Source organism: Microtus ochrogaster, chromosome 26, assembly GCF_000317375.1.
Source record: "Microtus ochrogaster isolate Prairie Vole_2 chromosome 26, MicOch1.0, whole genome shotgun sequence".
Taxonomy (NCBI): Eukaryota; Metazoa; Chordata; class Mammalia; order Rodentia; family Cricetidae; genus Microtus; species Microtus ochrogaster.
In genome coordinates this window covers 921,088-936,073 of record NC_022025.1, presented here as the reverse complement: position 1 = coordinate 936,073, position 14,986 = coordinate 921,088, and the positions used below count along the sequence as shown (strand labels likewise).

General features: G+C 43.3%; 1 protein-coding gene across 1 annotated transcript in view; it reads left to right on the top strand.

Moving 5' to 3' along the window:
- Nucleotides 1-7,130: 7,130 nt before the first annotated feature.
- LOC101989579 (metalloreductase STEAP4) overlaps nt 7,131-14,986 on the top strand; it is a 19,826-nt gene continuing 11,970 nt past the window's right edge. The window contains exon 1 of the mRNA XM_005358296.2: nt 7,131-7,210. The gene's annotated coding sequence lies outside the window, so the exon portion shown is untranslated. The remainder of the gene's footprint in view (nt 7,211-14,986) is intronic.

The following is a 14,986-nucleotide window of genomic DNA, read 5'->3' as shown; positions in this document are numbered from 1 at the left end:
AGGGGCCATTGTCATTTGTTTCTCTCTTTCATGCTGCACTTTACTTTTTGTCAAAAAAATTTATTTTTCATTTCTTATTTTATGTGTTCCAATGGTTTTATCCACATGTATGTATGTCTATGTACCATATGCATGTCTGGTGTCCATGGTAGCCAGAAGGGGACATCAGATCACCTGGAACTGGAGTGACCTACAATTGTGAGCTGCCATGTGGGTGCTAAAAAAAATCAAATCCAGGTCCTCTGCAAGAACAGCCGGTACTCTTAACTGCTGAGCCATCTCTTAGCCCTCCTCCTCTTTGGCTCACCCATTAACTAGGCTGGCAGGCCAGCAAATCTCCAGGATCCTCCACGTTCTCCAGAGCTAGGTCTCCAGAACCAGCTTTTTATGTACGTGTGTTAGGGGCAACTGGTCTTAGGTCTCCACACTCAAGCAGTTTTACCCGGTGAAGCATCTCTATAGCCCCCTCAACTTGTACCTTTTAAAATCTGTGTTCACATCCATGTGTGGTTATGGATGTGAGTGAGTATGTTGGTCCTCGCCTTCTGCCTTGTTTTCAGGCAGGATAGCTTGTCGTTACTGTTGACTATGTCGGGGTAGCTGCCCTGCAAGCTACCAGGGAATCTCTGGTCTCTGCCTCCACCTTGTTGTCAGCATGCTGGGATTACGGATGCTTCCACCCCATCCAGCTGTGCATGGGTTCTGAGGATCAGAACACCTGTTACCATGTTTACAGAGCAAGTGCATTACCCACTGAGCCATCCCCCCCCCCCAGCCCTCTACTTGTAATTTTAAGGAATAGTACAAATACTTCCAGTGCTTTCATGTGTTGCCTGTTAGGAAACAAACCCAACAAATATAAGATCACCACAGTTTTCAAGCAAAAAGGGAGAGAAAAGGCTTTCTAACACATCCCTTTAAAGGCTTGAATGTTACAACTATCCACAAGTTCTCTAAACACATTAACACTTTGAAAAGTAGGTGTTGTAAATGCAGAAACAAGCTACAATAGTTAAGTCAATTGTTTTGGAAATAATGATATTATAAGATAAACTATCAATATCTGTAATTGGACCAAACACAGTGTTCAGGAGAGCAGAAGTGTTAGCATTATCTTTAGAGCAATTCCAGGAGAAAATGACTCTCAGCACATGGCTGATCTTTATAGTCAAAAGCACACAGGAGAGCAGTCTAACAGGGCCTCGGTCTTGGCCCTCTATCTTCTTCTCTCTGGGCTCTTCCACGCTAATTTAACCGCTAATCCCTTTTGAGAGTGAACAGGACCACAGCGGCCTGGGGATTGGGGGATGCGGTTACATTTTATTTTGGTTTGTTTTGGTTAATTTCACCTCCTCCTTCATATATGAAAATCTAACCTTTGGTACTGGCACTAGGCACAAATGTGCCGAGCTGGAATTGGTTCCACGAATTCCATTAGTTCCTGTAGGAACAGTGGCCACCAACCAGACTGATTCAAATGTTGCCAAGCAGTGGGAGGCATCACCATAGAGCAGGAGTCCGGGGTAACACTGAGTTGGCATGCATTCAGGTTCTAAGTTACTTAAAGGGCATTTTTATTCATACTGACTTCATGCATCAAGTAATGAAGCTAAATATTCCCCTACCACTACAAACTATTTTGAACAGCTTGTTCTTTGATGACATCTTAAGTGACTACCTCTGAGGTTAGCAGGTATCGTTTGAGCCACCTTCAGATTGTTATTGGAGATACCCAGTCCTGCCAGTATTTCAGAAGCCTCCAAAATCAACAGACTCTCAAACTCGGGGAGTTAGAAACCCACATGAAGAGGGCGAGGCTTCATTTCCCGCTTTCAGCCCAAGACATAGTTGTAGCCATTTCCGACTCTAGGCTTCAGCAAAAAACCACGTCTGAACTCCAGTCACCATGCTAATCTCGTAATGCGAAAAAAAAAAAAAAAAAAAAAAAAAAAACAGGACATGTTTTATTTTTAAATTCATGATTGTTCTTCCTCACCGCCGTCCACTTAAGTCTCCAATACTGTCAGTGTCTGGCATATTTCCCATCAGCACTTTTTTTGGCCACAGGTGGGTGGCAAAATGTTTGGTTTTGCTTTCTGGTTGGTGTTGGAGAAAATCCCAGAACATGGCTAAGGTCGAGTTGAAGAACTGGGTCTGTTACTATAGCCTTTATTGTTTTAGAGATTGGAGGGATGGGGGAGGGGTTTCTTCGTGTCCACTTCCGCATAGCGTAGGCAAGAAGAGGAAAAAGAAGTTCACTGAGACAGGAAATGAAATTGCAGCTGTACTGGGCAGTAGCTGAGAACCTTCAGCCACAGAATCAGCTGTTCACTCCAGCCTCAAGTCAACTACCAGGAAGCCGAGAAAGGATATTTTTGGCTGCTGCATCATCCTCATTCTGACTGTGTTTTGTGATGACCCCATCTCAATAGGAACATGATCTACGATCAAAGAAAATGACTTTGCCCATGTAAGAGCCATCCTTTCTAGTCTATTTTATTAATTCAGATTCACATTTTAAAAAAATAAAGCCCAGGGTGGGCCTGGAGAGGAAGCTCAATGGTTTCATGTTGCTTCAGAGGATCTCGGTTCAATTCCCACTGTCTACCTAGTGACCCACAACCATAACTCCTACCCCAGAAAATCTGAAGCCCTCTTCTGGTCCCCACAGGCACTTAATATAGGTTGTATTCATATATACACTCAGACATAGACATATATACCCATAAAATAAAAATAAACCTTACAAAAACAAAAGGTCCAGGGTATAGAGTACCCTTTAACCACAAAGCTCACACAGTCTAGAATTCTCTCTTTCTGTTCTTTGCCCTTAATTCCCGTAAGTGGCTTACTCCTTGGATGCATATTCTGGTTACAGTGGCCTGGATTCAAACTCTAGCAGGACAACAAAGGATGTGCTGCTTTCCAGAGCTTTCCAGGAAAGACTCTGTCCACCATGGCCAAGTGCACCCCAGAGGACACAGCTGTACACACAGCTCTATGCCTTGGTGGCATGAGCCTAAGTCCTGTGTCAATTCAGTGTAACCCACAGAGACCAAGATTGTGCAAGGAGACTTGTGAAAGAAAAATGAAAAACCAAAAAGCAAAAGTGGAACCTAGGCAAGAAACAGGAAGAGGAATTTGCTGACACAGAATTTTTTTAACGTTTTCAATTTTAAAAATAATCTTAAAGTGTCAGGAGATGGAAGCGCACGCCTTTAATCCCTGCACTCAAGGAGGCAGAGGCAGGAGGATCTCTATAAGTTTGAGACCATCCTGATCTACAGAGCTGAGTCCCAGGACAGCCAGGGCTACACAGAGAAACACTGTCTTGAAAAAACAAAACAACAACAAAAACAATTTAAAGTAACTGAATAAGTGATAGAACTTGAAGTGGTGAATGGCAGCAGCTGCTCTGGGAATTGAAAATGGCAAATGAGCCCTTGTCCTCTGCAGAGAGTCTGAGCTGCAAGAAACGCAGAGAAGTACCAAAACAGTGTGATGCCAAACAAGAAAAAGAAAAAGACAAAATCATTATTACATCCAAACTCAAAAATATCTCCAAAGGATGTGCGCTCCACACCATTAAAGAGTCCTTGAGTTAGACAGAAACAGCTCTATTTCAATTTCTTTTCCTTTCTTTTCTTCATTCCTACCTTCCTTACTTACTTGAAAAACAGACAGAGGGCAATGTTTAAGTGTGTGTGTTTCTCGCACATGTCAATGACAGACTGCCCTGTCCAGGGCTGGGAGCAGGAGGAACTCCAGGCAGATAACATGGAGATCCCTAAGCAGAGTCTCTGACGGAGGGCAGCGTCTGGAAGGAGAATCCAAGAAGCTGATGATGCAGCAACAGGAAGAAGAATGAACCCTGCCAACACCGAATCCTTGGGTATCCGGGCTACTGGCATCTTTTGGAAACTTAATTTTCCCTTACAGCCAGGATTTAAAGAAAAACTTGGAGAGTTATGAATTGTGTGTGCCTCCTAGGCCTAAAGGGATAATCAATCTTTTAACCACAAGTCAAGTGCCTCTCAAGTTTAATACTAATAAAGGCAATTTCTTCCATCCTTCATATCCTGGTAATTTAATCTTTCTTCTCTGGAACTTTGGCTGCCTTCAGCAAAGAAAAGGGCTTACATAACTGAAATATGTTTGCCTCAAATAACAATAAAATTCACAATTTTTTCATCTACCTAATAAAGATAAAATGTCACTGGTTGGAGGCTATGTTTGTGAATACAATATGGCTGTCACTAATGTCAGTTGATGATGAAGCCAAACCTAGTCTAGAACCCAGATAGCCTGCTCCATTGATCCCAGTTGTCTATTTCTGCTGGTCTACAATGTACCAATTAGAATCCAGTTAATCAGAGTTCCCGTACTAGCAAGACATCCTCTTTGGGGCCAACAGCTATGTATAAAAGATGAGAGAAAGATAATAAAGACCTCCTGGACAAAACAGATGGGGGTCTCTGAAAAGAACAGAAAGTTTTGTTTTATTTTATTTTGTGTATTATTTTCATTCATTTGTTTTTTTAAGACAAAAAAATCTCACCATGTAGCTCAGACTGACTTGAAGCTCATAATCCTCTTGGTCTTAAACCCAGAGAGTTGGGATTTTAGGCTTGCACTACCGTGGAAAAAAAAGTTTAACTTTGCTCCAGCAAGGAAAAAACTAGGAGAGTTATGAATTGTGTGTCCTTCCTAGACCTAAGGGAAAATCAATCTTAAAACCTGCCGACATAAAGTACCAACTCTATACAGAAAAAGGAACTGGCTCATTCCAAGTCCAATATGAGCAGCCATGACCTGGGGACCCAGATCAGTGTTCCACCACAGCAGAGGTTACAGGGGGAAAAGCCATGGATCAATGTGTTTACAATATGCAGCTGTGGGGTCATCTGGTAGGCAGGCTACAGAACGTCTGGGAAATCCCCGAGGGACGTCAGTGTGAACTTTGCACATCCGTGGCTTTAGGGCTGGTGAGTCTAAGTGTGTCAAACTCGCTGGGATATTTCAGGACTTTGAAAGTCACCAGTGGTGGGTAAGATAAAGAAGGGAACAGTGAGTGGCTGCTGAAATGGGCTAGATAGCCCAAAATAATTCTGGTTCTTAATGTACACAATGAAAATGTTCTAGCCAGCTGAAGTCAAGTGGTCCTCAAGATCATTAACGTGTGATTCCGACCAGAACTAAGGCTCACGAAGCACAAGACGAGCGAGTCAGGTACCTATTGTGTTTCTTAGGTGGTCATTCATTGCTGCTATTTACTATTGTGAGCTGTCTTCACAAGCACAACAGAGTCTCTTAGCCAGATACAATAAGCCTTGGAATCTCATGTGTTCCTTGCCTATGATTAAGCAGCCTGGTACACATAACATGAAATGCCCAGAAGAAAACAATGTAGCCGTCAGAATGGACTGGTGTCCCTCACTACTGCTGTCTCACAGTAACTATCTGGTATTCTGCTGGCAACTGATAAAGCTGCATTGTACGTGTAGATCCGGGTTGGTGTGTCAAGAATCAGGTCTCTGTGTCAACGAGGCCCAAAGCCAAATGCTACACCATGGCAAATCATCAGAAAAAAAGCACTGATACGTCCCAAACTCTGCCCTCTAAAATCCCGAGTCCTCCCGATCTGTCTTCCACCCAGCCACCAATCATGAGGCCTCTTGGAGACACAGCTGAATATCTTCTTCCCTGCACACACCCCATTCTCTCACCTATGAGAAAACTCAAGGCTGCAAAAATCAGTGAATTTTTTTTTTAAGTTCTTTCCTGACCTAAGAATACTTACCAGATGAACTCCTTGAACAATGCAAGATTGGGGAGTAGATTTACTAACAAGCACAGGACACACTGATGGCGTGATACATTGGGTACGATGGGAAAGCACCCACAGGGAGGCACAAACTTCCGAGAAATGTCCTAACTGCTGCACTCAAATTCCAGACCGCCTCGTATGAACATGGAGAGGATTGAATCGCAGCTAGCTGTCAGAACAGGGCTTGTTGGAAGACACTGGAACCTCAGCTGACTCCACAGGACACATGAGAAGAGTTGCAGTCTAGGCCGAGAGGAGGCTGGCTCAGATGGGCCGAGAACACACTTCCCCTGAGATGGCGAATCGGATCCTTGGCAAGCATGTGCTGGAAATTACAGCAGATGGTTAGGAGAGAGACAAGCTTGGAGACCTCTGTGTTTTAGACTGCAAAATGGCAATGTAGGAATGTTCTTTCCCCCCACCCCACGTTTTCGTGGTCCTTTAGGCCTTAAACTGGTGGATCTGAGCACCTCTATAAAACGACACACCAATCCAATTGTATAAGTCGTCAGCCCTCTGTATCCATGTTTTTTATAATCTGTGCATTCAACAAACTATGAATCAAAACTATTTAGGAAAAAAAATGTTTTCTTCTTTTCTGCATGCGTGGGTGTGTTGCCCCTTGCCATTCTCTTCCAAACAATAAAGTATGGCACCCATTTACATAGATTTGCATTGCATTGTTACCAAGTAGAGATAGTTTAAAATAAACAGGAGGCAGGGTACTCATTATACAAAACGCTTGTGCATACCTAGGCTTCAGTACCACGTAGAGCCTTGGAGCAACCCCTGTGGACTTAGGTACATCTGTCTGCATATGAAATGAAGACTTGAAAATTCCAGATCTTTCAAGTTCTGACTCTGTAAGAATCGGGTATCCAGAAAGAAGATAGATGCCACTATTTCGTCTGAACAGAGACAAGATGGCAACTAAGAGGAATACACCTAAGGTCCTTGCTTACTTAGGTGCTGCTTTCTTAGCTGCCCAGGGGCCTCTGGCTCCAGCTGGAAAGGAACGCCTCCCTGCCCCTTTATTTGGGCTGCAGCTGGACAGGGATGCAGCGATTCCAGGAGCTCAGGAAAACCCCTTTTTAGCCCCGCTTGCCCGCGTAAAACGGCTGCATCTGCATGCCAGAACAACAAAAAAGTTCCGGTCCTTCCAGCTGCGCGGGATTCCCAGGTTGAACTCTTCCCGGAAACTTTGCTTCACAGCTTCTCTTGCGAAATCAAGAAGGGCCCTCCCTTAGCTCTCTGGCTTTTTAAAGGGGAGAGCCTGAAGGCAGTTGCAGAGCTCAGCCCGGCAAGGTCGCTCTGCATTGCCTGGCAGCCAGTGCCCACCGCAGCTGCGCCTGACCGACGGCCCTCTGGGCGCCTCTCCCTCAGGTGGGTCACTTCCTGGCTATTGCCTTGTCGCTTTCGCCAGAGGCTGAGATCCCTTTTCTGTCTCAGCCAACCCCTAGCCCTTGTTTTCTGGACCCCACTTTTCAGCAAGCTGATACTGAGATATAGGCAAACTCACCCCATATCTCTCTCTCACACACACTTGGCCCAAAGCTGCAGCAGGATCAGTTAAACAATTCAGCCAATCTTTAGCTTCCTGGGGTTGTTTTACTCATCACGGTGCAGGGGACTCCGGAGGAGAAATACCCAGGGCTGGATTCTTTCTCCGTGCATCTGGCTTCGTACAAATCTGAAGCGCCATGGGATAGGAGCCTGGAAGTCAGTAGGTGTGCAGGATAGCCGTCTAACACTAGATCTGAGGACTTCCTCACACCTGAGGCTGAGCATTCCTTCTTCCTTGCTCTTAATCTAAATATCCTTAATCGGCTTAGCCATGGCTTTTCCAGAGAAAAACAGTTTGTCATGCCGTTTACTGCACAAGGGACAGAAAGTCTGTGCAGGTGGTAGGTGGTTTGGGGATTTTCTTTTGTGTTGGCGTTTTTATTTTTCTCTGAATGGCACTGGCCCTTTAATAGATGAATGGTGTGTCGTGGAAAGCCAGTTGCCTGAGCCGTAGGGTGGGGGTGTTTAGAGTTCTATTCCCTCCCCAAATCTAAGCTGGAAGTCTATTGGTCCAGCTCTACAAGGTAAAAAGCCTTAAGACTTAAGATGCTTCAGGTACGAAAGGAGTTGGAGTCTTGCTAATGCTCCAGGTATAACTGAGTAATTACTTTTCATAATAAAGCAAGCTTCGTTTTTGTAAGGAAGCCACCCAGCTGCTCTCATGGGAGCATCTTAAAACCTTACCACATTTATCATTCAGAGACTACTCTGGGCTTTCAAAGCCATTCTTCAGCCTTGCTGTGTGAGAATGTCCAATTCTGGATAAATGGCAGTCGTATAAATGTCACTCACATGAAAGAACATTTTTTTTCTGATGCAGTAGGTATAATTTTATAAAATGGCACATTTATTTGAGGCAGTAACTTTTTTGAGATATGGCCTTTGCAAGGCCCTGGGTCTTTCAGAATACTGTGATTTAGCACGGTGTGAAAGCCTACCTACACGCATTCTACCTGCATGGCAAACACCACCAGCACAGAACACAGGATGGAGCAGTCTCTAGCATCAGACTTCAAGGTTGTAAAGTAAATGGTACATGTGTACTTCGAAATTGGGTCATAGCGCTTTCTCCAATTGGTGACTTTTCTGATTTTGCTGTACTTCACATAGCAACTGGCATTGAGAAAGGAGCATCGCATGGCCAGGCCTCTATGGCACCTGCCACCCATAAGCTTACTAACTGTTGTTTAGAGGAAACCAAATAGATTTTTACAACCTTTTATAAAATACTAAAGCTATGAAGCCCTGCAGTGTGTGTACGCCACTTTAGAGAAGTGGGTTTGCTTGCTGTAGAACATTAGAGTACTTCATCACGCTGGAAGGGTTACCCCCAAATTAGCCTATATCCTCAGTACCAGTGTTCTGCAGTCACAGAAACACACATCACTTTGTTCATGGCCCTCACCATCTAGCTCCTTTCATAATAAACTTAAGGACTGGAGAGATGGTCAGTGGCTAACGTACTTGCCCCCAAAGCATGGGGATCTGAGTTCAAGTCCTCCGCAGTCTCATAAAAAGCTGGTTCCCAGGGCACACACAGATTATCTCAGCTCTGAGGTGGCTCCAGGAAGGATTCCCTAGCTCATTGGTCAGTTTGCTTTGCCAAATCGGTGAGCTCAAGGTTTAGCAAGAACCATTAGCTAGGTAGAAAGATGAGAAGCCAGCAGAGGTAGGAGGCAGGCAAGTGAAATTAACAGTGGAGGAGTAAATATGTTTGAAATGTGTCTTGTACATGTATAGAAATGTTATAATGAGGCCCATTATTATGTATAATTAATGTATTCTAATTAAAACATATGATGGGAATGATCCAGACAGATAACCAGCACTGACTTCTAGCTTCCATGCATGTGTGCACACACACAAAGAGGTACATGTGCGAACACCCCACAGACACAATTAATAAATGAATAAATGTAGGTATTTTTATCAGCTGCTATAAAAATCATTTTCTCCAAAGTCTTAAAAAGACTGACAAACTACTGTTGAGAGGGAAGCAAAGCCAACAGCAAGCACACAGTCACCTGCAAGCTGGAAGGCTTGTTGGGGCCCTGGGTTGTGTTGTCATCTGAGGAGACAGTTTACCACCTGCAGCTTAACAAAGAGATACCCAAGCGTCTACTCCAAATTCCCACCACAAGAAGCAGGAATAAGCCAGACAGAGTTAATTTCTCTGGATGGACTTTAGAACTTATTTAGAGATTAGACTAGATAATAACCGAAATGGGGTTTACACAAAGACAGGGTCTCTGAGGTTACCTGAGCACATCCACAGAGAAGGGCTCATTAGTTAATGACGAAGACTTCTTGCGCTCTCTCTACATGATATGTTAAACCAACTAAGATGCTTCTCGGTGACTTCCAGGTCCGTTCCAAATGGTTCTAATTAACATCTGCTCTTTTGTTAAGGAGAAATCGGCACTGCAAAGAATAAAACTAAGTAAATAACTAAAGGATAATGAACGCTTAAAGCAATGTGTGATAAGAAAATGACTTGGGCTATATAGAAATAATTTTTCTGCCAAAATTATTGAAGAATAAAGAACAATGGACAGTTATGCTGTTTGAAAATTGTCTTTCAGAAACATGTCATTGCAAAAAAGAATGCACTGGTCTATGAAAAGAAATATTTCCACTGTAATTAAGCAGGCAGGCCATTGACATGCCGATCTAAATTCTGCACGATGGTCAGAGTCTCTCCACCCATGTGTGGAGAGCTCTCCCTTCGTCGTGCTTTGGTGGGAGCGTATTCATGGAAGTGGCTTAGACGTATGGTCCTTTTCCATTTAAAGGACATCATTGTTCCTAACATCCGAATAAAGTTCACTTTTCTTCTCAAAAGCAAAGAAAATGTATAGGAAAGGTAACGTTAAAAAGTTCAGAGTTATAATTATGAATTAAAAGACAACTAAAAAGTAGCAATCTAAGGGTATAGCGCATCTCTAAAACTGGAGAAATGGTTCAGCAGTAAGAGTAAGTGTGCATACTCTCGCAGAAGACCTAAGTTCAGTTCCCAGAGGCCATGCTGAGAAATTCACAACCAGCGAAACTAGTGGATTCAATGCCCCTGGCTTTCATGGGCACCTACATACACACACACGTGCAATTAAAAATAAACATTTTTAAGTTGTTAGAACACAAACTGGATAATCCCTTTGGTCTCTGCACCCAATATTAAAGGAAATAAAATGTCTTAAGTGCAAAGTTGGATCTCCTACCGTACCTTTAGTGGGCAAAGCTGGGGATTTAGGGCATAGAGATAATTAGTGTTCAGTGGGAAGTATGCATCTTTGATCTACACCTTTTAAAATATATACTATGCAAGCACTAAATTTAGCTTTGAGCCCAAGTTAAATGTTGGCTGAAGCGACTCTGGCAGGCTTTACTAAATGTTCTTGTGCCATCTCCGAGCAGATCAGTGTCCTTGATGGGAACTCCCAGCGTCTGTACATCCCTGTGCATGGCCTTCTTGCACGCGTGTTAGTGGTCTGCTTGTGATCTGTGTTCTCCCCGAGACCCCAGCTCCCTGAGAACAGTGGCCCCCTGATTCCTCCCTTCATCCTTTTGCCCAGCACAATGCGTGGCACAGGGATGCTATCGTAAATATCCCGAAATAGGAAAGTTCAGCAAATCACTCCTGAGAACACAACTCTGTGCTGGAACAATGCTACCCAAAGAGGTACCCAGCCAATGAGTATGGATGATATCGCTATTCTTTCAGTGAACACTGTCAAAGTCCAGCTCTAACCCTGCCATTTGAAGAGAAGTTTAAGGTTGGTTTTTTACACAGAAATCATCAAAATTATTATAATTCTCTTTTATTAATATACAAAACTGTAGAAGTGGTATTTCCTCAGTTTCCATACGTTACTGGTCTGGCATCAGAGTGTGAAGCCCACAAACCATTCAAAAGACCCTATTCATATCCAAGTGTTCTTATATGCATAAACTCACTACCTTGCTGCTACCTGATTCTTCGCACTACAGAAGTTGGAGGGTGATTTGTTTAGCATGTTTGGTTCTTTGACAAAGAAATAGGGAAAAATAGTATAAGAAATGTGAAGATTGAAGCGAAGTTAATTTAAAAAATGGTTCACTGCTAGTAACACTAATGTGCTCGTTGTAGACCTCTGCTAGATTGAGATTCTAAGCTATCCTTGCTACAGTTTTGAGTCACTCCTGAAAAACCGAAGATTATTTTTGGTGAAGGCGGTACACAGAGGCTCCCTTTGGGAAGCAAAAGTCTACGGCTATTCGGTTTATAGGCCAAATGGTGTTGGCCAATGTGTGGGGAAGAAGGAGTATGGGGCCTTTATTGCAGTGCTGGAAACCACATAGATTGTTTTCAAATTTAACCGGGGAGCCTTGGGGGAAGCGATGCCCCTATGGGAAGATGTAGACATAAAATACAATCAGGATAAGAAAAATGGCTTCATCTGCCCACCCAGCTGCTTTCCCGGCTCCGTGGTCACAGACCCTGTTTGAGAGAGAAGCAGGGGCGGTGGGGAAAACGCTGGTGCAGTGATAACCCGTCCTAACGTGCAGCCCGGGGTGAGTGCCTTCGTTCAAACTCTCCACACCTGATTTCAGGCTCCTGCCCTGTAAGGTAACTCCACCCACTAGAGGGAGCTCAGATGAAAATCCTGGCTATTGAAGGGAAAAGCTGTTTTCTTGAAGTGCATTTACCAGCTCACTCTGCTCTGCAGCTTGGGCATCAGAGTATAACAAAAGGATGGGATGGATATTCTGTCACCTCCTAGTGACCCTCTTAGAGCCCTTGGGGCCCATCCCTTAGAGAACTGCTTTACAAATGGCTTCAAGTGTTACCCCAGAGAAGAAAGACCAAGCGATCCCCAGAAGTTCCTAAAAATGTCAAGGAGATATTTTAAAACAGAATGGAAAGCCCCGTGAGAAGTGTTTCTGGGGAGACAGAAAAACTCTTCTGCCCCCTAACTGGTTTAGCAGTTATCAGTATCTATATTATCAATAATAATTCCCAGTGACATTTCATTTGAATAAAGTTTCTTGAAAATTAAAATAATTAAACCACTTTCTAAACATCTCTGACAGTAACCAGCCCACTAGCTGACACTAAATGTTTGGTGAATTATTGGAGAGGCCAAGCTAAGCAGTTGCTCATAGAACGCATATAAACCACCGAGATGTATAAACCCTGCCGTCAGTAAGAGAAGAACGCCCTCTCTGCTGGTGGTGACCTCTGGCTCCACTCCTGCTGCTGAATTGTTGGTGATTTGTAAGTTGGTCCAGATATAAAATGCCAGCAATGGTCAAGGCAAATTAACCAAGACATGGCTGAATCTCTGGCCATGCCATGTGCCCCGGGCCCCGAGCACATGAGCTAAGAAGCCCACCCAGACAGCAGATCTCTAACCTGTACAGCCAGGAAACCATAAAGCTCTCTTACTTTACCCTGACAGATAGTGCCGAGATCTCAACGTGACAACATGTATCCACGTGATGCTCAAACAAACTAGAATATCAGTAAAGAACCGATTAAAAACAATTTTCTACACTGGAATTAAAATGTGTAATAGGCCTCCGTTACTGTGGTGTTACCATCTCTGGAAGGGAGTAAGGACTTCTGACAGAACTATAGTTCTGTGATACTATAGATAGTGCCCAGCTACTATCACAGCTCATTCCCAGCCGGCATGAGCATTTCACACGGGAGTGTATAAACCGTACAGCCTTAATGTGAAGGTTGCCTTTCATTACATTCTTGTGACTTGATCAGTTTGTGCAGGGTACCTATGTCTCATATGCCATCCAGTTGGTTAATAAAATGATGCTCAGATTAGCCATCATCAAATCAGCTTCCCTGCGTGAACAGCATTTCTCGGATACGATCTATTTTTCAGCAACTAATGGGCATTTGAGGGATATTAAGGCAGCAACTTCTGGATGGACTCTGTGGGGCATACCTGTTATCTTAACACTCAGGGCTTCAGCAGGAGAATCCTACGTTAAGGTCAACCTTAGCTACATAACAAGTTCTAAGCCAGCCTGGACTACATGGCAAAACCATTTAAGAAAAACAAAATGTCTGTAACTTTACACAGTTACCAGCAGGTTTTGTGGAAATCACAAAATGGTGATGCATTCAGCTGTGAGCTTGCTGTAATTTTTACTTAAGCTGACATAGTAGTAAAATAATGGGCAACAACACGCATGTGTGAGAAGTAAACACAGCTTGGGTAGGGCGGTTGCTCAGTTGGCAGAGCGCACACAAAGCCTTGACTCTAGTAAGTTCTGGTAATCGCAAGAAGGTGGGGAAGGAGGATCAAAAGTTCAAGGCCATCCTCAGCTAGAAGTTCAAGGCTAACCTGAGCTAGGTGAGGGTCTGTCTCCTCAACACAAAAAAAAAGGTATGAATATTAGATGGGCAGTCTGAAAATTAGTTTTTGTGAGCTTTAAATCTCTGTAAAGTTCTCTTTCTCTTCAGTATGCATTATTTTATTTTTACTGTTAATAGGTACAAGCTTCGTATGACAAGCATTGATGATGTCGATCTATCCTTGTGATTAATGGTTTATTGTAGTTTTATGATCCTTATTCCATTAGAATGCATGCTTGGAGTTTCTTCTCAGAGAATACGTCATATTCTTCAGCTGGCGCTCAGTCACAGAGTTCTGCAAACACATAGCACTATCTGGTAGCCTTCCATTTCATATGGACAACTGAGAAAATCTCCAGGGAGTACCGAGTATGGCTTCTCTGTTACGCTAGCTTGTTACCTGGACTCTTGCTTTACGAGTCAGGGTCTGTGTAACCCTGGCCAGCCTAGTATCCCTCTAGAACCCAGGTTGGCCTTAAACTCAAAACAGCTCTCCTGCCTTGGTCGCCATCGGTGCTAGGACTGCCTCCTGTTCAAATTAAACTATTTTAAACAGTGATATTGTAAATATCGCCTTTATTACCATAACAGATAATGTATACATGCTCACTTTCCCAACTGGCTGCACGGGTTCAGCCTGATGAAAGATACCAGAAAAAAATGCGTTATCCCAGTCAAACCTGAATTTCACAGTATAGGTGTTTTGGTGTGACTGTGCTTCAGATGTTGCAAAGGATATAGATGCTCTAAAAAATTATTCATTATTTAACGGAAATCCAAACTTAATTGGAATTGTGTGCTTTTTATTTATTAAATTTGGTAATCCTTATATACAGGCACCTGCTTACAGAGGTTCATATTGACCTGAACTCAAAATTTAACTGCCCCTCCCTCATAGCAATTTTTCTTCTATGGCCCTGTTCTGTATTCTTTGAAGTACTTACTTCCCTCCAAACCAGCCTATTTATTATTTATGTGCACATTGTCCAATTTTTTATAAAAATGCACAGACAGGTTGTGAAGCCTACAGATTCAGAGTTCTGACTTTCTACTTCCAGGGAGTCAAAACACTTTATAAGAAGTCTGCATTCTGTGTCCCTTCATCCTCAGTGGGCGTGTGTGTGTGTGTGTGTGTGTGTGTGTGTGTGTTTGTGTGTGTGTGTGTATGTATGTATGTGTTTCCACACCGGTGTGTCTGTGTATGTGTGTATGTGTGTGTGTGTGTGTGTGTGTGTGTGTGT